This window comes from Castor canadensis, chromosome 15 (genome assembly GCF_047511655.1).
Source record: "Castor canadensis chromosome 15, mCasCan1.hap1v2, whole genome shotgun sequence".
NCBI lineage: Eukaryota > Metazoa > Chordata > Mammalia > Rodentia > Castoridae > Castor > Castor canadensis.
The window spans coordinates 72,173,181-72,197,763 of record NC_133400.1 but is presented as its reverse complement, the minus strand read 5'-3'; the positions used below and the strand labels follow the sequence as shown (position 1 = coordinate 72,197,763).

At 36.9% G+C, this 24,583-nt stretch overlaps 1 protein-coding gene and 1 long non-coding RNA gene across 3 annotated transcripts in view; one reads left to right on the top strand and one right to left on the bottom strand.

The window, feature by feature from the left end:
- Positions 1-9,041, bottom strand: part of LOC141417506 (uncharacterized) — a 34,896-nt gene extending 25,855 nt beyond the window's left edge. Inside the window, exon 1 of the long non-coding RNA XR_012442135.1 lies at positions 8,797-9,041. This is a non-coding gene — a long non-coding RNA (uncharacterized lncRNA). The remainder of the gene's footprint in view (positions 1-8,796) is intronic.
- Gpr158 (G protein-coupled receptor 158) overlaps positions 1-24,583 on the top strand; it is a 452,732-nt gene that overhangs the window by 361,790 nt on the left and 66,359 nt on the right. The window lies entirely within an intron of this gene.

Genomic DNA, 24,583 nt, shown 5'->3' with positions numbered 1-24,583 from the left:
AGCAAGCATTTCTCAGGACTCATTAGAACACAAATGGCTGAGCTTCACCCTGTTTCTGACTCAGTAGTTCTTGGACAAAGCTGGAGAATTTGCATTTCCTAGGAAGTTCCTAGGGATGCTGATGCTACTGATGCATGGTCTTGTAACCACTCTAAAAACCCTTGGCCAAGAGTAGTGCTTTGCAAACAAACAAAACAAAACAGCAACAACAGCACAAAACTCATCCTATTTTATAATGTGTGGAAAAGAAAGCTGCTTTTTCATGCTTTTTTTTTGGTTGTTGTTGTTTATTTCAATCTATCATAGGATATAGTTTCTTTTTCCTTTCTTTTGGTAAAAATAAAGAAAAACAATAAATAAAAATTTCCAGGAAAGTGAATTTGGAAAACAAATAACTAAATGGGAATTTTTTATTCTTTGGGTTTTCTAGTTAGTTTATTTCCAAATAAATGGGAATTTTTTGTTCATTCAGAGACGGGAGTAAACTCACCTAGCAAATGAGGTGAATGTGTGCACTTATGTTTCATGTTAGGCTAGTTCCTTCTGATGCTTTGGTAACAAATTCCCACTCTACCCTCTTTTCCTTTTTCTTTTTCTGAGCGGGGTCTTGCTGTGTTGTTCCGGCAGACCCCAAACTTGTGATCCTCCTGCAGTGGTCTTCCAAGCATCTGGGGTGGCAAGTATCTACCAGCTTTAAACAACGCTTTCTTCTAATACCCATTTTAAATGAGCAATTAATACCTAACATGGTCATAGTTTCCTGGAGTTCAGATGTAAATATCTTTTGGTGCTATTTTTTCTGCCTGCTACGCCATCAAAAATTTGAACTGAACATATCATTCAGGTGATCCTGATCTAACTACAAGCAACGCAAAACTCTAACACTTATAAGACAAAACAAAACAGCAACAACAGCACAAAACTCATCCTGTTTTATGATGCCTATACCATGAATCTGTGCTTCAGAGAAATTTGGTATCCTATATAGGGATGAATTGGTTTTCCCCCAATTAGTTGCCACCATCATTTAAAAATTAGGAAAACTCACATAAAAATGCCATTTTCCTCCTTGGCTGTAGATACAGGGTCCTGAGTGCCAACCACATATTGGAGTCTTACAGTGACTGTCCTGGTGAGGAATATGCCTATGTACTCTGCCTTTTCACAGTCTCCCTGATCTACTTCATTCATATAGAGGAAGCTACTGCCCATCAGCTGGTACTTTGATTTTGCTTCCCCTGATATTGAAAGTTTTGACAAGATAAAGGAAAAGCACCCTTCTTCTCACACATACTTACAACCTCAATCCAAAACAAATAAATCTTCCTTTAAAGCAAGGAAGCCTTCTGTAGTGGTCCTTGAGTTCCCAATGTAAAATCAATCAACTAACCAACTAGCCCAAAAATAAAACATTAAGAGTTAATGCATCGTTGTGACTATTTAAAAGGTCAAAATGTAGGTAATAAAAGCCATTATTAGGTGGTAGTATTCAGGTTAGGTTAGGATTAAGACTGGCTGCATGTACCAATGAATGTAAGAATAGAGACTTTAAAAAGCCAAACTTTATTTCTTTCTGCCATAAAAAGAAATATGGAAATGGTAATATCACAGTGACATGGATGACTTCCATTCCTTCTACACCTCCAACCATGAGTCTATCCAAGGAAAAGGCAGTAAGAAAGGGTAAAAGGGAAAAAATGCTATTCATCTATCTAACTTCATTAGTCAAATTTAATCACAAGGTCACTCCCAAATGCATGAGAGGCCAGAAAATAGTCATTTATATAGGTGACCATGTGCTTATCTGAAAAGTTGGATTTTCTTCTTAAGAAAGAAGGGAATTATTTATATTGTGAGATATCTATCTCTGGTTTTTATTTTCTTTTAGATATTTGTTTTGTCTGCATTCCTACAATGATATGTGTTGCCTTTATAAAAAGGAAAATAGAAGATAAGGAAGTCTATCCTGACTCTGCTAAGCCAATACTTTTGGGGAGAAAAGGTGCTGAGGTACTGATTATGCAACTCACTGTATAGACTGCATTTTGTGGAAAACTGCCTGTCATTACTAATTATACTCTTTTTATAGCTCCTCTTTCTTGTTTCATTCATTTGCTTAGAAAGAAAATAATTATGTAATAGATGTGATTCAAACATAAAAGAAAGTGCTTATTTAATTTATGAGGCTATTAGATAACTACTAAAGAGGGATTCACCTAAAGTGGATTTTCCATGTTTTTTTTTTTCTGGTGACAGCTCAATTCCTTTCAGGGTGCACTAATTTCAGTAGCTTAAAAGCCTTTGGAAGTTATTTAAAGTTATAGTGTAGGCATACTAACTATAGTGTACTAAAGCTGGTTTTAAAAAGAAGAAAACCATGGCTTTACTCTTGCTTCATTCCCTTTACCATGGGTTTTGTTTTTAAAGAAATAGAATACTTCTACAAATTGCTAATTTTAATGTATAAGAAAATGCTTAGAAGAAGGGAAAAGAACTAAGCCTTTTGTTGTGCTGGAGATCCTAATCAGAAAGGAAATAATGAAACAAAATTTCTTTCTAGTGTTCTTTCTAAAATGGAACAAGATAAAGATAAATGCCTATTGAAACTTCACCTAGAAATTACAGATATCTAAAATAGTTGCTAAAGAAGTTTAGGAAAGCTTCACTTGTAAAACTATGGAAATCTTATCTGGACTATCCCAGTATACACTTATATATCTATATATATAGGCCTGCATATAGAGAGATAGATAGATATAGATATAGATGTGTGTGTGTGTTTTCATCTTTCACTTCTATGACAATTTACATCCTATTTTTTCTTCAGCCTACCAAATTGATAGAAGTGATACAGCTTCATATTGCATAGAGTACTGACAAGAATTTTAAAAATATTAAGACTTTTATTATGAGAATTACTGAGTTTTCAAAGAATACAAGAGTTTCACACCAGACTTCTTCCAATAATGATTCATTTTTGGTAAGCCCCTCCTCTACACCTCTACCTGTACCCTTCCAACTTCACCTGTTTAAATTCACATTATTCTTATTGTCTCAGCTTAAACTTCCTGTCCTTAGGGGAGACCTCCTTAAACCATTGGTCTATCATCAATCACCTTCTCTTACTTCAACTGTCCTTAACACACAACTGTATGCAATCTTGAGATATGCACATGGTAATATAAAAAAAAACAGTGGAGAAATGACAAGTTCTTCAATAAATGATGTAGACATAAGGACTTCTATGTGAACAAAATAAATCAAGTCTTTACCTCACACCATACAGAGAGAGAGGCAGAGACAGAGAGATAGAGATAGGGAACCAGAGAGAGACACACAAAAATACAGAGAGACAGGCAGAGAAGGAGTGAGGGAGGTAGGTAAAGATGGAGGGAGGGAGGAGAGAGGAGAAAGGGAGAAGTTATATATAAGTTAGAGACAAAAATATAAAAACTAAAATATGAAGAGAAAATATAGATGGCTTTCTTTGTGACCTTGAAAGGATTTATTCACTAGCACATAGAGAGCAAAAAAATAAAAGCATGCTTTAATTTTTATAATATTCAAGATTTTTTTTCTGTGAAAAATACATATAGACAAAGTAAAGTAAATTAGAAGAAAGTAGATGCTTTTAACCTCAATTGCAATTAAGAGAATTTAAATGGAGATACCATTTCACCAACATCGACTATGGAAGTGTGACAACCTAAAAGCTAAATTTGAAATCTCACTTGCTGTGATTGTATGCAGAACCATTTTTGAATGAAAATTGTCAGCATACAGCTCCAAAATTCTTTTAAATGTGTACTTTTGAGGAAGACTTACTTCTTTCTAAGTAGACATGCTTCAGGATGTTCATAGTGAAAGTTTGTGGGGCTCGTCCTAAATATCCATCAATAAGGAAAATAAAATAAATATATCTTTATTTTAGAAACTTTGGAAACTAAGTACAAGCATGAAGAACTGAGCTGTCTTTTTTTCCTTTATGTTTTTCTTTGATATTTGAAAATGATTGTTGTGGTTTGAATATGAGATATCCCCTGAAGGATAGCCACATGAACCTTCAGGGAATATTGGATCCAGTTGGTAAATCCAATGACTGAAATGTGATTGGATCATGAGGACTTCGACCTAATCAATGGATTGATTCATTGATATAGTCACAATTTGATGGCATTATTGGGAAGTTGTAGGAGTTTGGGCCTGGTTGAAAGAAGTAGGTGACTGGGGGCATGCATTTGAAGAGTATCTTGTCCCTGATTCCTTGCTGCCTCTCTCTCTCTCTGCTTCCTGAGTTGTAAGGAAATATAGGCCCCAAAAGTGACCACATGAAGAGGAGTGATCTGGCCAAGAGATTCTTTATTGCTGGGTGGGAGAGGGAGAGAGCAGAGAGCCAAGAGAGAAAGGGAGAGAGGGGCAGGGGCTTAAATACCCCTCAGTGGGACTCAGCATGATCTGATTGGTTAGGATCTTATGGTTCATGCTGATTGGAGGTTGGGGCAGAAGGAGGATTCAAGCTAGACTTGAGGCAGGACTGTGACCCTGGGAGGCAGGACTGTGACCCTGGAAAACAGAAGCTTAAGGGTAGAGTAAGAACCGAAACCTATCAGCGCCATTATTTATTGCCAACCTGAGTGCCATGAGGTGAGCACTTCTGCTTTACTACACCCTCTTTGCCATGATCTGCCTTACCACAGGGCCAAGTTACCATGTACTAAAACCTCTGAATCTCTGAGCCAAAATAAATCTTTACTATTTAAGTATTTATGCAGGAATTTTGTCATGGCAATGAAAGGCTGAGTAACACATGATTAATCAAGTTTTAGTAAAAAAAATTAAGATTTATAAAGAGTGAAACTAATAATGAGTACACAAATCTTCATGTGCAGAATTGCAGCATAAAAGAAAACCCCATTTCCTTATAGATGTTTAAAACATTCTTGATAAATAGCCATTTCACAAAAAGAGAGGTTGGGGGTACTTATTGTTGAGTCATGAGGGCCTTTGTTCAAATAACCCTGAAGTGCTAGATTTTGAGAGGTGTCCTAGCATGGGGCCTCCTTAGACACAATTGCCACAAAAGTCCTGTGTTCTCCTTTGTCCTCCCTGGACTGACTTAAGCATCAGTCACTCAATTCCTCTTCTTTTTATATAACCAGTGCCATTCTATTCTAGCCAAGTTTATCTCTGCACTACACCGATAAGCCCCATGCTGCTCTTTGTAAATGTCATACTTGGAAGATATCTGTTTTCTGAAAGAATTATATTTTAAAGGGTCTACTGACTGAATTCATTTTGAAAGGCAGTTTGGGTAGGGGGTTTAATTTTTAAATTTTCTTAACCTTTTAGAAGAGCGTCTGGAGACAGGTAGCCCATTATTGTCTCAGGAAACTCATTAGACTTGTAAAGTAGATAAATACTGAGTAAAAATAGTTCCAATTGGATGTTCCTGCAGTGTTTGGTGCAGCAGGTTTCTTAGTGATCTCATTTGTCAAAGATCTTCATCATCTGTTTGAGGTATTAGTATAAAATGTCAATCATTTAGATTAGTGAATTAGATGTCTACAATAAAACTTATCACTGGAATCTCAAAGCTCTGTACAATGTATATTTTTGACAGTTTAGTCAGATCTGGATTGTCTAGGCAATGGTATAGATGAGCTGTACCTCTTTATTTATTTAAAAAAGTATATGGGATGATTTGTAGTTATTTGTTTATCTGCTAATTTTTCCTTAAAGATCATAAATGATTGCCTATGTTGTTAAAATTAGTTATAAATGACAGCCTATAAGATTTAAATAATTTAAAATATAATGAAAAAGTAAATATCATTTAACTTCTACAATATTATAGAATTGAAATAAATTAATCCATAATAAAGTTGCAAAGATGTTGCACACTGGAGAGGAAAGCACACCTCTGTATGTGGGGAACCTCAGTAGCCTCAATACTAATTTGAGGTAAAATGGAAGGAAAAAGAAGTCAAGAATAAAATCTACTAGGATACCCTATGATGGAGGAGAGAATCTTTGGTCTGTATAATGGTATTTATTGCTAAATAATATTGGTTTTGTACAGCATAATTTTTGGTAGAAAATAGTAGATATTGTCTAAAATTATTAGCAGTCTGCATTGCAAAATGACTAATATGCATTTAAATTAAACAATGACCTCTTTTCTTCTGTCCTCCACCTGAGGAACTTTGTATACTCCACTAGCGTCCATTATTTACCATAGAGCAAGGTTTCTCTTCCTCAGCACTACTGGACTCTGGGGTGAATAAATCTTGTTTTGGAGTGGATACCACCACTACAGCAGGACGTGTTGCAGGATCTTTGGCCAGTGGCACCCTTACCCCAGTTGTGACACCTTACATTGTCTTCAGATCTCCAGATAATGTGAAATGGCCTTTGTAGGGCAAAAATCATTCCTGGATGAGAACCACTGACAAAGATAATCCAACACTTTGTTGCTTTATCAGTATTTCTTTTATTATACTTGTCTCCCCCTCAACCCTTTAAGAATTCTTCTGATCATTAGCCTCTGGCCTTTATGCCCTGCTATGAGTTCAGATTAGTAATTTAGAGCTTGAGAGACCTTAGCTGTGTCAACTCTCTGTGTGCCCAAATTATTTTGACCTTCAGCTATATACTAAGGCAGCCTTTAGAATACCAGTGCCTTGTACCATGAGAAACAGAGACACACATTTCAGGTATGACCATGATTCTCCTTACAACTTTATATCAGTTATTAACTACATACATCTCTCTCCTGGATCTCATTTTGAACAAACGAAGCAGAATTAATTTTACTACTTCTATTGATAAGCAGGTGTTTAACAAGGTTAAAAGTGAAAGACCCTGGGGGATTTCTGAGTTAGTAGAAATCTTTAGTGCTTTTCCAATTAGCTGGGAAAGAATGTTTGGAAGAATTAAGGAGCATTTGAGAGGCAAGAAAGAACTTTTAACAGCTGAAATAGCTATCTGCATTCTCACTTTGCGTTAGATAAAGATTAATCTCCAAGAAAGACAGGTAGGTACACTGCAGAAACAATTACTAACTCATGTTCAGCAGTCATCCTGTTAACAGCACTGTGCCAGCCTATTTGAGAGAAAAGTAAGAAAAGAGCACAGTTCTGGTCCTCATGGAACTTACAGTCCAGGGAAAATTATGCACTAAGCTTTTAATAGTTGGGTAACATTACTAGCAATAAGAGTTACTTCATTAATGGAGCAGTCTCTCATCAGTTGCAAATAAGTAGGATAGACAGGAGCAGCAGAAGTTTAGGAGAGAGAATCCTGAAGACTGGAGAGGATAGAAAAGGAGACTTAGAAAAGCTGGGTCTGAGCTTCGAGGGGAAATAGGCAAAGGAGGTGAGGAAATGCATCCCAGTTAAGGACAATGAATGCACTAAGATGAGAAAACAGCTCAAAGCCTATCTGTTGTGGATTAAGTAGAGCTGAGAAATAAAGCTAGAGGAAAGAATAAAGCCGGATCTTTAAGCCCCTTGAATATCAGGCTAAGGGATTTTGATTATATAACGGAAGCTAATGTTTCCCAAACTGGGTTCTATGAAACAGTAAACCCAGGAGACACCCTTTGAATAAAGTGTTCTCTGGTTAAACCAACTTGGGAAGTTGCATGCTAAGCAACTGTGCCCTCCTGGAGAAACAAATACATACTGGTATTTAAAGGCCATAATTAACTTTGTTTGAGCCGGCATTTCCAAGTGTATTTGCCCACCAAGTAGACATTGGGAAGAGTTGCGAGAAATAAGAACATAAAGCCTCTATTAACAGTGAGTGGAACAATTTAGAGAAAATTTGCAATTTGATAATAGGGAAGCATTAACTCTTTTTTTAATGCAAGAGATATTATTAAAGAGATAGTTTAGCCTTCTATTTGTGTGTAGACCGACTGGAGCAAGAAAGAATAAGATATTCAAGAGATTGACCCATTAAGGAGCAGCTTCAGTTCTAGGTATTCATTGTTTGATTTTTCATTCTGTCATTCGTCTGCCAAAGATTGGTTAAATAAGTGCTGTATGTTGTGTGCTCTGCAAGGAAGAATGGAGAGATGATCCCAGCCCTTATGCAGGTTAGGATCTATGTGAGGGAAGACAAAGGCAGAATGAAATTCATAAGTACCATGTTAAAAAAGAAGGAAACCTATGTAGTTTTTTGTTGAACTATGCTGCAAGAGTCCATTTCATTTTCTCTTAATCATGTCATTAAAAAAGAACCATTTCAATATTAGCAATATCACTACACTTGTCAAATAATTTAACACTGTTAGTTTTCAGTGTTTAAGTTTGGCTTTATTTAATCCTGGACCAGTTTAGCACTGTGGAAATAACATTTTGAAATATTGATTTGGACAATGAAAAGGGAGTGAAGATAGTTTGTTTTTGTTTTATTTCTACTTTTGTTTGATATATCTATTATGCAAAAAGTACACAATATAATGTGTAACTTCATTAATTTTCTAAACCTGAACACAACCTGTGCAACCAAACTAATTAGGATGCTACCACTCCCCTAAAACTCCCTCAGTTCCCTTCCAGGTACAAGCCGCCAGAGAAACCACCACCCCAACTTCTTTCAGCATGAATTCAGTTTGCCTCTGTGTGTTGTATATAAATGCAACCATTCATTACATAGTGAGTTTAAAGGAAAGCCTAGAAAGTATCCTCAGTGCAAACTATAGATTGCAATAGTTCTCAAACTTGGTCACACATTAAAAGTACCTATGATCAGTAAACATTTCTGATGTCTGAGTTCCACCAATTACTTAACTGTAATTAGTCTGAAGTAGGGTGTGTGTATCAATCTCTCCAGATGATTCTCACATGCCCCCAAAGTTGAAGGTCACTCTATAATGTACTGGAGACAAAACCATAGAGGTTTATATGACATTGGGGCTAGCTCAATGCCCAGCTGTCTTTGTAATATTTGTAAACCAGAGTTTTCTGTGTCTAGATTTTAAGTTGTAGTTTGGCAGAAGCAGTAGATAATGTGTATAACTAATGTTCCTCCCACAGTCTGTCCCTTGGACAGCAAACAATTTTGAATTCGCAATGGTGTGGGAGGTGAATAGGGTCACCTTGCTCCAGAACTTTCAGTGACAGCAGGTAAATACTGGCTAGTGGACCTGTGGGATTAAAACTGGAGGGTAGCAAATCATTTCCTTGAGGGCTTTAGGATTCCTGGCAACCTGCAGGGCCTGAAGATGGTCCTCGGGCATAGGCATTATTTTCTTCTCATGGGCAAAGGAAGGCTTCATGGATGACCAAGACTTTTGGAAGAAATACAGAGTTGTAATTCTCAGGAATCTGGTTAAGTGGGAAGGACAGAAACAATTGTGCTCTATAAAATTATTTTCATTTAAGCCTGATTATTGACTCAACAGCAAGTTGATATGATGTCTTTCATTTATTTTCCTTTACCTTCTTCCATACTTTTCTGGCATTAGTAAAAGTTTGTGAGAATTTTATATCACAGATGATAAATTCCAATTTCAAGAGTCTGGAGTCAAGTTTACCTTCCATGAAATACAATGGGTTCACATGTTCTATACCCAGGGCTCCAATCCACTTTGCAAAGTTTCTCAATGAATGTGTGGTCCACCATTCAGAAGAGTTACCAGGCTACACTGGCATGTCTTTGTACCATGGTGATATGTTGAATCTCAGCTATCCAAAAACCCAGGACAGTCTTTTCTGTTCCCCAAAGATTATATCTTATTTTATCTTGCCTTTGTTTCTTTCCCATTGTCCCAAATAATTGTCTATTAGCTTTTTGAGGATTTAGTAGTTAAAGAGAGACCCCTGCTCTCATGAAACTTATGGTGTAGTAGAGGAGAGATAAAATAAAAACAAATGAACAAATAAAAGTGTCAGAAAATGGTACATATCATGAAGAGTGCTAAACAGGAGAGAGTGGTGAGTTCAAGCAATGCAAAAGGAGTACCTTCCAGGGCAGTAGTGGGCTTTGATGTATTTGTGGATGGAAAAATAAAAAAGAAGTAGAAAGCCTCTTCTGCTTAGAGCAGGGTAAGCAAGGATAGCTGTGATAGGAGTGTGCTCAAAGAGGTGGACATTGGCAAAACTGATGGTCATAAAGGAGTTGGATTTTATTCCAAGTTCAAAGAGAAACTTTTGAACTCAACAGGTTTGATTTGTTTTCATTTGATTTTATCATATGGTTAACCAGATTTTTTTAAAAGAGCAGAATAAATCAATTTTTCCCAGATAAGACATTTGTGAATTTCTTTTCAGTTACATATTAACTTGATGACTCATACTCTGTTATCAAAGGAAGATGTGACAGACACATGTGTTTGAATTCTTACCCTTTACCCTTGAAATAATCAAGCTGATGGTCTGTGACAATTACTACCTTAATTGAATTTGGGTTCCAAGGACTGGAAGCTTCTTTGAAAACCTGTGTTTTATAAAATTAGAATCTCTCTGTATTGCAGATAAAAATGGAAAGAAGCACTGGTGTGAGACCTTCACTAGTTTTTAGAATATTTGTTTTGATCTGATGGTTTTCTTTGACTTTTTCAAAGCACCTGGGAAATACTACCTGCCTTTGGTAGAAAATAAAAAGGAAAAAATGAAAGCACAGATTGCATTCCTATCACTTTTAAATCCCAAAAGAAAGTCAGACAAGGCTCTTACTAAGTTACTCCAGTATGTGACACATATAACCTTCACACAGTGATTTGAGATGATCAGTCTTAACTAAATAAACAAGTTTTCTTTGTCATTGAACGATACAGACTGGTAGATTTTCTATTTCTTTTACCGACCTCTAGAACTGATTAAGCTTATATAGAGGCAAATGCATGAATTTAAATGTTGGCAAAGTGTACATAGCATGAAGTGACTTGTGAATGAACAGAGTCTACAATTGCAAAGTTATTGTACATGGCAGCTTATTGGCAAATTAAACTGCTGCAAGGTAGAAGAATGGAAGAAAATTAGGTTGCTATATTAGATCAAATTAATTTGAGAATCATCTGGACATTTTATTCCTCTGGAAACAGATTGCTTAGAGGTCTCCAGCTGTGTTTGGCATCTGATCACATTCACATTGAAGAAAAATGTACTTTAACACTGAAAGTTATGCAACACATATTGGTGGCCATCTATGATGTGCACAAATGGATGGATGCTTTTATGGAGGTGATTTCTGGTAGAAAATAGAATCCTGAAAGGGACACAGTAAAGAGCAGGGTCACAGACCTGCTGTGGGCAAGCAGGGCAGGAGAAATTCCCCTAGGTTATAACATAAGATAGAAAGTCAGAGGCTGCTTTGGGTAGAAAACTACTGGGGAAAGGAGGCAGGAATTAGCATGAGAGACTCCTCAGAGGGACGCTTTGCTTTACTATACAATTGCACTGGAGGAGCATAGGATCCTTCTTCCTGCTCGTCCATCAAGTCATAGCAAAAATGTCATGTTCCTCAGAGAGACCCTTCCTGAACACCTTATAAATATCTCTCCTTCCACTATTTTGTCACTGAACCTAAGTTTTTTTTTACCTCATGAAAATTTGAAATTATGTCTTTATGTATGTATTTACTTATTTATTGCTTCTTCACAGGTTTCACTAAAGCAGTGTCATGCTTCTTGGTGCTTCCCCAGCACTTATTGTGTCTGACTGACAGTAACCATGGATAAACTATTTGTTGAATGGAATATACAGGAAAACAATCTGAGAACAGTTGTAGCCTGAGTTGTGCCCCTCTTGGAAATGTAGCTCTGGTCAGGATGTACTCAGAGAACTTGTGTACGTTGCCTACACAAATGGTCAAGGAGATCAGACTTGAGCCTGCAGATTAGGTCACTGAGGGTACCTGACACAATCTTACATGTTTTCCTAATAACCTGTAAAATGGACTAAGGAATATCATGGTTCCCATTTTAGTATTTAGCAGATAAAACCTACATGGTAAAGGAAACTATCCGATATGCATGGTTAATGGATAGCAATGCCAGGATTTGAATTCCAAGATGCTCTGTTTTCCATTCCACCTTATTTCCTGACATTGCTCTCCTCACACTTGGCAAACCCAGCATTTGTAAACTGTTTGTTTCTCCCTTTATGAAGACTATTCCTGAGTTCTGTATAGAACTCTGCTGTTCTGCTGCCTTCAGAACAATTGTTATTCTCCTTCCAGGTGCTGCTGCTGCTATAAAACTTGCTCTGTTCCTTAGAAGGTTACTGGCTCTGATTCTTTCTTCTTGCAGAAAGACAGTCCAGCCAAGGGCAGTCCCAATCCAGAGATATTTGAGTCTGATACTACTTCAAGCTTCCTCAGAAACAGAGATAGACTTATATAACCTCATACCAGTCATGATTCCTGAGAATGACTACAGTGCAGACTAAAGTAAATATAGCCAGGGTATAAACTACCCTCCCCTGTAACCTTTCCTACCACATACTCAGCATCTGCCATGTGTCAGCACTTTACATAGATTATCCTAAATTAGATGTAACTTTAACATCTAAACAAACCCTGAGTGATGCTATCAATTAAAATCACAATTTTAGTATTGCACTGGTACTTGTCCTGTGACTAAGGGTCAAGGTGGAGCCACTTTACAGTCTGGAAGTCCTCCATAACCTGAAAATAAGCTGGTTTGTTTTTCCTATCTCTGCTGAGTCTGCTTGGTCTAAAATCATGAGTACAACTTTATTGTTGCAGAAAAAATCTGGGAAAAATATGATATCTAAATTTGACCCAGTCCTACATTAGCATAAACAAAAATACCAATGTTTATCATAGATAGTTAATTTTCTATGGACATGTTACTCTTTGTCCTTGTAATAAATTATGCATTATTAAGAGTGGAAAAAACTAAAAGTAGGGGAAAGGTAAAGTTGGTATGCACTCTCACTAACACTGCCTTTGAAATCTCCACTATGCAAGTATTAGGAGGAGGGTCTCTAGGTATTTCCATTCCTTCCCTTGTTTCTCAGAATGTACTGAACTGTATGTTTTATACTATCACATGTAACAATGTACACTGAACTAGAAACCTCATTATTAGTTCTGGGTTAACATTTTAGCTATGTGATTAGCGGCAGTTAGGTGTAGAGTAGGGTGCATGAGCTCTAAATTAACATCATCCAAAGCTAAATCCCACTTCTACCACTTACTAGCTGTGCAACTTAATTTTCTTTATATGATAGTAATACTAATAGTATCTACTTCATAGAATTGTTTTGAAGATTAAATGAGATAATATCTTTTCTGTGTTAGTGAAGACTTTTCATCGCCATAACAAAATACCTGAGCAAAACACCTTAGGGGAAAAAGGATTTATTTTGGCTAATGGTTTCAAAAGTTACAGTCTATTATGGCTGGGAAGGCATAACAGAACAGTTGACATTATGGTAGCCAGGAAGCAGAAGGAAAGAATTCCTGCACTAGCAAGCTATTTCCTGTTCCCCTGTTCTTCTACTTTGGCCCTAAGCCTATGACAAGATGCTGCCCACATTCAGGGAGGTCTTTCCAGTTTAGTTAATCCTCTCTGGAAATTACCTCACAGGTACACACTGAGTGTACTAATTTCCTAAGCACTTCAAGTTCTTCAAGGTCTCTCCTTCTCTCTCTCTTCTTTCTCTCTCTCCTCTTACCCCTCTCCTTCCTCCTTCCTTTCTTTCTCTTTCCTTCTTTCCTTCTTCCTTTCTTTTCCTTTTCCCTTTTCTTTTCCTTTTCCTTTCCCTTTTCTTTTTCCTTTTCCTTTTCTTTTTCTCTTTTTCTTTCTTAGGAGTACCAGACATTGAACCCAGGGCCTCACACATGCTAGGCAAATGCTATACCAATCAAGCCTCACTCCCAGCCTATTTGTTTTGGATTTTGTTTTTTGAGATAGGATCTCACTAACTTTGCCTGGGCTGACCTTGAACTCACAATCCTCCTGCCCCTGCCTCCCTAGCATCTGGGCTTACAAGCATGTACCATACTGCTTCCTAGGCAGTTTAATCAACTAGACAAGATTAACTATTACATATGTATAAACCTGAGAACAATACCGAATGTAGACACTGTATAAGCATTAGCTCTTATTTTGATAGGACAATGGCAACTGTAGCCCATCTACAGCACATGTGTATATTTCCCATTCTCTCGTTTCCATATTAAAGGAGCTATGTAAGAAAAGTGCTATGGACCTTTCCAGATTCAGCCAGTTTTAAGAGTCTGTACTGTTCCCTTTTTAACACAGAATTCAAGCATGTGGAATAACTCCTGATTCTGTCTCCCAGTAAGTAAGACATTTGTACACTTGCCTCATGTGTTTCCTCAGAAGAGAGGTTCACTACTTGCTTCTCTATCTACAAAGATCCCCTCCATGTCTTCATCTGTCTCACTAGGCCCTTTATTTCTCTCACCTCTGGATTTCTTTTGTACTTTTTACTTCAGTTCCATCCATCTCCAACACCATTGGAGGATACATTTTCAAAAATATAAATATAACTGTTACTCTACCGCATAATACCACTCAGTAGTTTCTTATTAACTGTAGAATGAAATGTTAACTCCCTGGTTTGGCATGCAAGACCCTCAATGACTTGACCCTGTCTTCATATCCAGCCTCTCTCTTACCTCTTCTTCCTTCACACTTTGTGCAGATAAGACAGTGTTGTGCTTCCCTGCACTCATCCTGCTATCCCACATTCCTCTGAACTTGCCTCATACAAATACCTCTTCCCTTTTGTTCAACTGAGCAATTCTCAGTTGTGCTTTTACGGTTCACCGCAGGTTGGATCTCATCAAGGAAGTCTTTTTACTCAGATAACCCTCTTCACTGTTCACATCCCTCATCCAAAAGCCCTTTGTTATTGTTTTGAAATGATCCAGGCATAGCTTTAGCCACTCCACATTCCTCCATAGCAAATGCACATCTTAATAGTTTTCATGTTCCAAACACAGAGTTTAAAGCATTTAAGTTGTTAATGTTGATCTAGTTTGCATCTCTTTGGAAAAACTTCATGCTAGGTTCAACATGCATCACAAAACTGTTTTGTCTTCAAGTGCTGCAGTGGGACCATAGCCATTCTCAGAACAATTTTTGTTTTGTGTTTTATTTACTTCTAAAAATGACCATCAAAGAGGTTGTCTAAGACAACAATAACATTAATTAAGAGGATTATGTCTTCTATAAATATTATCTTTAGGGTAACATTATATGAAGCCTTGTAAAATTATAGTCATCCAGAGGTCATTTTAAAACTATCCTCCAGAACATAGGTCCCAACACAGGCAGATCACTCATTTTGAAAGACTGGATTTCCATTGACAGATTCCTAATATAACCCAACAGTTGAAAAGCTAAATAAACATTGAACATATAAGGAAAGAAGTAATTCTTAAAACATTCAATTCTAGTTAGGTGAAGCAGTAGAGGCCAACAGGCTATGTATGTGGAAGAACCCTTTTTTTTATTGTTTTATTATTCATATGTACATATAAGGCTTGGGTCATTTCTCCCCCCTGCCCCCACCCCCTCCCTTACCACCCACTCCACCCCCTCCCTCTCCCACACACCCCCTCAATACCCAGCAGAAACTATTTTGCCCTTATCTCTAATTTTGTTAAAGAGAGAGTGTAAGCAATAATAGGAAGGAACAAGGGTTTTTGCTGGTTGAGATAAGGATAGCTATACAGGGAGTTGACTCACATTAATTTCCTGTGCATGTGTGTTACCTTCTAGGTTAATTTTTTTTCCTTTTTCTTTTATTATTCATATGTGCATACAAGGCTTGGTTCATTTCTCCCCCTTGCCCCCACCCCCTCCCTTACCACCCACTCCGCCCCCTCCCTCTCCCCCCCAATACCCAGCAGAAACTATTTTGCCCTTATTTCTAATTTTGTTGTAGAGAGAGTATAAGCAATAATAGGAAGGAACAAGGGTTTTTGCTGGTTGAGATAAGGATAGCTATACAGGGCATTGACTCACATTGATTTCCTGTGCTTGGGTGTTACCTTCTAGGTTAATTCTTCTTGAACTAACCTTTTCTCTAGTACCTGTTCCCCTTTTCCTATTGGCCTCAGTTGCTTTTAAGGTATCTGCTTTAGTTTCTCTGCATTAAGGGCAACAAATGCTAGCTAGTTTTTTAGCTGTCTTACCTATCCTACCCCTCCCTTGTGTGCTCTCGCTTTTATCATGTGCTCAAAGTCCAATCCCATTGTTGTGTTTGCCCTTGATCTAATGTCCACATATGAGGGAGAACATACGATTTTTGGTCTTTTGGGCCAGGCTAACTTCACTCAGAATGATAAGAACCCTTTTAAAATACTGACTATTGCTATGAAGCTTTAAATGTAGATGGACTCACGTCTCTGAAAATATACCAAATAACAATAAAAGAACTACAATAACGACTGATATCATTTTTATTCTGTAGCATATATATGTATGTTTATATATAAATATATATGTGTGTTTTATATATATATAAAACAAAGTTTTTTAAAAACCTACAGCAATCTCCCCCCAAACCTAAACTTACAAAAGGAGAAAAAAGGATTTTTAGCAGTTAGTCCCCTTGATCCCTTGATGTTTTCTGTATAGTTCTTTATGGATGCTTTTAGCATAGGTGTTCCTCATACTGCGTCACAGGGAGTCTCAAAGATAGCTGTGTTGGATGTTCATGGTCATCCAACAAATGCAATGAGTTTTTTCAGGGTATTTCCAGAAGCAGTCATCAGTGACAGTAAATAACATGCCACTAAAGGGCCATTCAGCAGAATGTGTAAGGGCCCACCCAGCATTGCATGAGCATACAGCATTCTGCTAGCAAGCCTTAATTCCTACACTTAAGAGTAGCTAGAACAGAGAAACTAAAGCAGATACCTTAAAGCAACTGAGGCCAATAGGAAAAGGGGACCAGGAACTAGAGAAAAGGTTAGATCAAAAAGAATTAACCTAGAAGGTAACACCCACGCACAGGAAATCAATGTGAGTCAATGCCCTGTATAACTATCCTTATCTCAACCAGCAAAACCCCTTGTTCCTTCCTATTATTGCTTATACTCTCTCTACAACAAAATTAGAGATAAGGGCAAAATAGTTTCTGCTGGGTATTGAGGGGGGGAGCGGGAGGGGGTGGAGTGGGTGGTAAGGGAGGGGGTGGGGGCAGGGGGGAGAAATGAACCAAGCCTTGTATGCACATATGAATAATAAAAGAAAAATGAAAAAAAAAAAGAGTAGCTAGAAGAGTTAGCAATGATTACTTCTTGCAACTTAGTTTTTGCTACATTCTGGTTATATACTCTGAAACTCAAAATAAAAATTACGTACTCTGAAACTCAAAGTTCAGACATTATGTTTTATTGTGGGTCAACTTCACAAAGGTTTGATAAGCCGATGTCTGTTTTACCAAAGTGTATCACACAAGATAGACTAGACCTTGTTGTAGTAATGAACAGTTCAAAACTATCAGTAGTTTTAAACAAGAATGTCTGTTTCTGGTTCATGCCATATGTTTGTCACAGATCAGCACAGGCTCTGGGACACTTGCTTATTGTCCTCATCCATTGCTAGCCATAGGGACAGATGGAAAAGAGAATATAGCAGAGCACAACTCTCATCCCAGTCACATGACCTTTACTAATTTTAAGAGGGAGTGAGACCAGACACAATGGCTCACACCTATAACCCCAGCTACTTGGGAAGTAGAGAGAAGAATTGCAGTTTGAGGTCAACCTGGGCAAAAATGTAGCAAGACCGTATCTCAAAGAATAAACAGGAGCATTGAGAGTGTGGCTCAAGTGGTAGAGCACCTGTCTAGCAAGCATGAGGCCCTGGGTTCAAAGCTCAGCACTTCCACAAATAGAAAAATAACAAGCAGGGTGTGGTGATGCATGCCTGTAATTCCAGCTGTATGAGAGGCATAGGCCAAGGAACCACAGTCCAGACAGACTCCGGCAAACAGGTAACAGACCCCATCTAAAAAGTAAGTGTAGTAAAACGGACTAGAAACATGGCTCAAGTGGTAGAACATGTGTCTAACACGCACAAGCCCCAGAGATCCAAACCCCAGTCCTGCCAAAAAGGAGAGAGTAGAAAGGAAATTTAGCACTGACCGAAGAAGGGAAAGAGAATGAAAACTGTGACCAGTGCTAATAAATACCACACCAAGCTGAAGAGCCCACTTGAAGTTCCACCTTGCAGAAAGGATAGACATCCAGGAAGTGCACACAGTCAGCACTAATAGCTCTCTAAAATGCCCCCAAAGTATGTGCTACAAGATACTCATTTCGTGTGGGTTTTGCACAATTCAAGAAATACATGCCACATTCACACTTCACATATTCTACCAAAAAGGAAAGAAAGAAAACCTACTCCTGTCTAAGGAATTATGCTACAGCAATCTTCAAAACAAGTCGTACGTAACAGAAGAAAAAAATGCACTGTATTATGGAAAATAGTTTAAAACTCTGTCTCATGAGACTGCACAATTATCTGACATGCAGTAACTGCTCAGAAACATTACTTTAAGATACAACTCCCAGAGTCATACGTTAACTTCTGTTTTTGAGAAAGAGGGAAAAGGGAAATTCCAAAGCTTCTTTGACTCACAAAAGTATTCAAATTTTTTTTATTACAATCTGAATATTATTACTGAGGGCAACTGATCTGAATACTTCGTGAGGAAAAACCTAAAGTAGTAAAGTTAGACTCCATAGGAAGAACCTGGTATCCTAAAGTTGGACTCCATAGAATGTGGCCACAATTTCTGACATACATGTCTTTTTAAATCAGTCTTCTTTATTACAGGAACTTGTTTTTGACGTGACTGGCGTTTGAGTTCAGGGGCTGCAGCTTGCTACTTGAATCACACCTCCAACCCTTTTTACTTTAGTCATTTTTCAGATATAGCCTCATGTTTTTGTCTTGGCTATCATCAGACTTTCATCTTCCTTCTTACATCTCCTATGTAGCTGGGATTACAGGCATGACCCACCATACCTGGTTTGTTTTTGAAGTAGGGTCTCACTATTTTTCCCAGACTGGTCTTAAACTGATCTTCCCTGCCTCTGCTTTCCAGGTAGCTGGGATCACAGGTATGAGCCACCACACCATTTTCTGTAAGTTTAGCCTACAGAAAAATTTTAAGGCCAGTTTTTTCAATATCACAGAAAACAGGATGGTTACAGCTAGAAAATTTCCTCTGAATTCTTACATTGGGCAAGGGGTGGAATTTTTTGACCACTTTTGGTTTCAGCTTCATCTTATTTTTAGAATTAAATGCTAGATGTTAGTCTTCTTTTGTAACTACCTTAGCAGTTGGATAGCATCTGAATTGACTGACACCATTTTGAATAACATGAAGAGGAATTTTGTTTCTACCAATAACCCAACAGTGTTAATAAATGAATATGCTGTTATTTGATAAAGTAGTATAAAGGAGAATAAAAGTGTATATCCTCTATAGCTAATAAATTAGTTCCAAAGCTGATATTGTGGAAGAAATTTAACTATGCTAAAATAGTCATGTTGTAAATCCCTCCATTTTACTGCTTACAGCCTGATATGGAAATGAATACAAGGGTGATAACCCGGCCCAGTAAAATCTGAGTGTTTAAATGAATTTTTAGAACTCCACCAATTACATTTAGCAAAAAAGAATGTCATCTTGCTAATGAGTGACAGCAATAGCAGAAAACATACTACAAATCATAGGTCAGATGAAAACCTGCCCAAATTGTGTCCAGTGAGTCATTGCATCCTACATAGACTAAAAGTAGCTACAAGAGGATAACAGTCATTCAAGCAGGAGCACCCTGGGTGAGAGCAGTCAAAGACCCAGAGACTAACTTGCTTGATCTTTTCCTTTGATCCTGACAAATAACCTCTGGCATGCTTCCAGAGCTTACAGTTTAATAACTAGTAATTAGTATAAAAAGTGGTAAATTAGATATGAGGAGACTTGAGTTTTAGTTCTGGTTTGGCCAATTCTGTGACTTAGCACAAATTGCTTAGTCTTTTGGGTCTCTCTTTCATTATAAAATGAGAGAGCATAGGTAGTCTCAGAAATTCTTTCTCATTCTTGTAATAGCTTGTTGGTTTTAAGGAAATGCCCAGAAATATTCAAATCAACATTTTCAACTAGTTCCTATTAACACTGTTACCCTCCCCCCAAGTGGAAGTCCAAAACATGGCATGGTCAGGACATGTAATAAATCCATCCCTATTAAAGAATCTGGACGTTGATGTGAGTTTTGTTATCAGGGAAATCACAGGCTTCCCTTTTTATAAAGGAAGATCTCGTAACACTTGCGGCCTTATTCCTATAACCCTGCTGATGACAATGCCAACTTTCTTCAAATTCTCCTTGGTTTTAGTAATGAGATATGGATATTGGGAGAAAGTGAATGGTGAAGAAATACATCTAGGTTAAATTGCACAGACATTGGGCAGCACTGCCAGAGGCTCCCGGACTAGAGAGCCATCTATGTGCCAGACCCATCTATGTGCTGTCTGCAAGTGATACAATTTACATATGAAGGTATAGATATACTGAATGTAAAATGAGTAAAAAGATAAAAATCATAAGAAATTTATATATTAATTTAACCAGTTAGTATCAGACAAAAAGACTTTAAGAAAGGGGGTATTTGCAGAGATAAGGCAGGATCTTTTGTCATAATGGTAAGTGTCTATTCATCAGTAAGCTATGACAACCCTAAACATGTACACACATAACAAATCCTCAAATACATAAAATTTTTAAATGATGGTTAAAGCTACAAGGATAGACAAATTCACAGCCAGCCACAGATTTTGTTACTGCCCTATCTTGATAATAACTAATACAGATATACCAAACATCAGTAGTGATGTAGAAGACTTGAAAACATGATATAACTAAAATTTATTGCATTTTACACCCAACAACAGAAGAATGCATGTTCTCTCAAAGTACACATCTGATGTTTACCAGCATAACCATATGGTATGCTGTAAAATAAACACAAATAATTTTTAAATGGAAATCATAAGTTTATTCTGATTTCAGTTAAAAATAATCAATAACATTGGCTAGAAAAGTCTCAAATAATTGGAAATTACACAATTTCTGTACAATCAATTTGTGATATAAGAAAATCACCATAGAAATGAGGAAATATTTTGAATCAAATGATAGTGGAAATATAAACTATCACAACTCATAGGATGCAGTCAGAGCAGTGCTTTTAGTGAACTTTACAGGATTAAATGATAATGTTGAAAATGATGAAGTATGATTCTAAACTACAAATATAGAGGAAGAACAAATTAAGCCCAGAATAAGTAGGAGAGAATAATAAAGATAAGAATCTCTAGAAAACATAAAAACAATAGCGAAAATTAAAAATCAAAAGCTGGGTTTAAAAAAATTATAATGTTGATAATTCCCTAGCAAGACTCATCAGGGAAAAAAAAGGAATATACAAATTATCAATATCAGGAATGAAAAAGGAATTTCCACTAAAGGTCCTGTAGTTGTTCAAAGGATAATAAGGTGCTATTGCAATAAAACTTCATGCCAACAAAACCTGCAACTTAGATGAAACAGGCAAATTCTTTTACAAAATACAACTTACCACATTTGATAGAAGATGAGATAAAATATCTGAATAGAGACATTCATATTAAATAAATAAAAATTATGATTTAAAAAACGTCCCACAAAGAAAAATATAGCCAAGTTGCCTTTGGTAATTTATAACATACATTTAAGAAAAAAATATTGTGAGTGTCATATAACTCTTTCAGACAATAGCGAAAGAGAGAATACCTCCCAACTCATATTTTTCCCACATCCTAATACCAACTTCTATCATGATATGCTGTTCCCAAAACCTGGCCAGTATATTATAAGAACACAACATAACAACTATCTCTAATGAAGACATATTCAAAATTCCGTAACAAAATATTAGTAAATTGGATCTAGAAATACATACAGGTGATTATACAATGTGACCAAGTAATATATATCTAGCAATTCAAGGTGACAGTAATATTTTTAATAATCAGTAATATAATTTACCCCAGTGACAGGATAAGGGAGAAAATTCATATGATAATCCTAATCGATATTGAAAAAACATTTGATTAAATTCAGCATTCATCTATGATCAGTAAACAAGGAATAAGAAGACTTCCTCAGTCTGATAAAGAGCACCTATCTAAAATCATAATGACTAGTGACATAATGTACACTGGCTTTTATTAAAGATTCGGAACTAGCAATGGATCACTGCTCAAACTATTTCTATTAAACATCATATTGGAGGTCCTGACTAGTGGAATAGTCAAGAAACAGAAATAAAAAGCTGTTAAGTTAGAAAGACATCTTAAAGGTTTTTTTTTTTCCTTGTGGGACTGGTGTTTGAACTTGGGGCTTACACTTACAAAGCAGGCACTCTGCCACTTGAGCACATCTCCAGTCCATTTTACTCTGCTTGTTTTAGAGATGGGGTCTTGCAAACTGTTTGCTCAGGCTGGTCTCTAACCACTGTCCTCTCAATCTCAGTCTCCCAAGTAGCTAAGATTCTAGGCATGAGCCACTGGTGCCTGGCTTAAAGTATTTTTTTATTTACAGACAACATAATTATTTGCATTTAAAGATCTGAAGAAGTCTACAACAGTAGAAACAATAAAAGTTGTATGATATAAAGCTAATGTAAAAAAAATCATTCCTTTATATAGAAGTAAACAACTACAAAATTAGCATTTTAAATTATATCTACAGTAATATCTAAAAGTATTAAATACTTGAAGATAAATTTTCAAAAATTATGCAAGATATTTATACTGAAAAACAAAATATTTCTGAGAAATGATAAAGAACATTTAAATGGAGACTCGTATGATATTCATGAACTAAATAGTATCAGTTGTCTTCAAATTGTTCTCTATAACCCTTGCATTTGTAATCAAAACCCAGTACATTACCTGTAGTAATTGACAAGTTGATTCTAAAATTTATACAAAAAAGTAAAGGATCCAGATTAGGTAAAAAAAAGAAAATACTTAGAAAGAACAAAACTAGAGGGTTCTGTTTTTTGGGGTTTGTGTGTGTGTGTGTGAGATACTGGGAATTGAACTCAAGGCCTCTTGCACGCTAGACAAGTGCTCTGCCACTTGAACCAGGCATTTTATTTTATTTCATTTCGTTTTTTGAGATGTTGTCTAGCTTCCTTTTGTCCTGGCTAGCCCCAAACTCATAATTCTTTTGCCTCCACTTCCTAAGTAGCTGGAATTACAGGTGTGTACCATCTTGCCCAGCTCAATGCCCAACTTGAAGCCTGGATCAAAGATAGAGGACTTATATTATCAAATTTCCAGAGTTACTCAAAAACTAAAAGACTCAATACAGTGTTGATTTGTCTAAGAGCAGACAAATAGATCAATGGGACTAAACAAAGCAGACAGAAAGATACACACATATAAAATCAAATGATTTTTTTTAGAAAGGCTTCAAGGTAGTTCAATAGGGAAAGTAAAATCTTTTTTGAACAAATGTTGCTGAAACAACTGGATAAAAATGATAACAGCCTAGAATTAGGGAACGGTTTCCTTGAGAGGACACACAAATCACTGATCATAGAAGGCAAAGTAGATGATTTGAACTCATGAACAGTACAGACTTCAGCCCATCAGAGGCATCTTTCTGAAGCTTTGGCTGCAGGGAAGGGAGAGTGGCTGGCTGTCCTGGAGGTGACCTGATTGCTTATGTCTTGCATTCACATGTGCTTTGTTCTTTTGCTAGCATGTACAAGTAGGAAAAAATAAAAACACACAATGGGACAGTTACTAATACCAAAACAATACCAAGAAATTATGGTGAAACACGTGAATACCACAACAGCTTAGTTGTAAAGATTGATATGGGGTTCAAGGAAGAGCAGGAATCTTATTGCCTGGCTTGGTGAAAGCCCTAACAGAGAAGAACCACTCTTGTAATGACCTTCTTCATTCCTGACTATTGGGGCGTGGCCCTGCTCTTTCATTTTCAATATTTTTTCTCTGTTTTGTGCAGTAGGCCTTGGTTCTACTTCCTAGATCTGCCCCACCGAAGCCCATGTTTTCCTTTTGCTCCTGTCCTTTTAACAACCAGCAAGTGTCCCACAGTAGTTTTTATTTCCCCACCAGTTTGAATTAGAAAAAGCAAAACTTACTGACCTTTCTTATTTAATGGCATATGTGACACCACCAAAAATTTCTAGTCCCATCCCATAAGGCCATCTTCAGCCCTGCTCTGCTATAGTTTTATAGGAGGAGGTAGGAGAGTGTGTTGTACCAAGAGATCTTTGAACACATTCTCCCCTCTTAATACTCTTGGGAGATTTCCTGGTCTCCTCCTGAGTGCAAATAGAACTGTAGTTGTGAGCTAATATATGTGAAAAGTGTTTTTATAAAAAAAAATTTCCAACTGCTTTCCTAGTTTGCAATGTTTCTTGGGGCTGGTTACTGCCCCAAGAAAGTGATAGTCATTCAGGCTCACAAAGGAATATACACTTTTTGATTCTATTTCTGTGGAGTTCAAGTACAGCTCAAAATGACCTACAGTGA